We start from the raw sequence: 529 nt of genomic DNA, 5'->3' as shown, positions 1-529 counted from the left end.
AGTAGAGATTTATACGTCCAAAAGTTGAACTTTGTTCAACATTTTGAGATTTTGAGAGTTAAATATAACTACCAGTTTTTTTTTTTTCAACCGGTTATCCAAAACTTATATATCATATTTGTCAAGGATAGTTTAAAATTGTACGTATATATGAGATAATGTTTGTAGATATTTATTTATTATATCATTTATATCATACCAATTTGACATTTTATTTGTTTTTAATTAGATTAAATCATAAAAAAATAATCCATTTATTATTTAAAAATTGGTAATAAGTCGTTAAAATCATTTAGTTTTAATCTTAATAGAAATTCTATATGTTTATAATCTCAAAATGTAGTTTATGATTTGATAAAGCAATTATTTAATATTTGATAATAGTAATGATATGTAAATTGCCATGGATGAAGATTTATTTTGTTAAGATTGTGTGAAATTAATAAGAAAAAAGAAGTTTAAAATAATCATTAACTAACTGTTTGACCAAATAAAAAATCATTAACTAATTGAATTAATGATAGATTTT

Source organism: Capsella rubella, unplaced genomic scaffold (assembly GCF_000375325.1).
Source record: "Capsella rubella cultivar Monte Gargano unplaced genomic scaffold, Caprub1_0 scaffold_7, whole genome shotgun sequence".
In the NCBI taxonomy this organism is placed as follows: domain Eukaryota; kingdom Viridiplantae; phylum Streptophyta; class Magnoliopsida; order Brassicales; family Brassicaceae; genus Capsella; species Capsella rubella.
The sequence above is the reverse complement of the archived record's forward strand: the minus strand, read 5'-3'. Positions refer to the sequence as shown.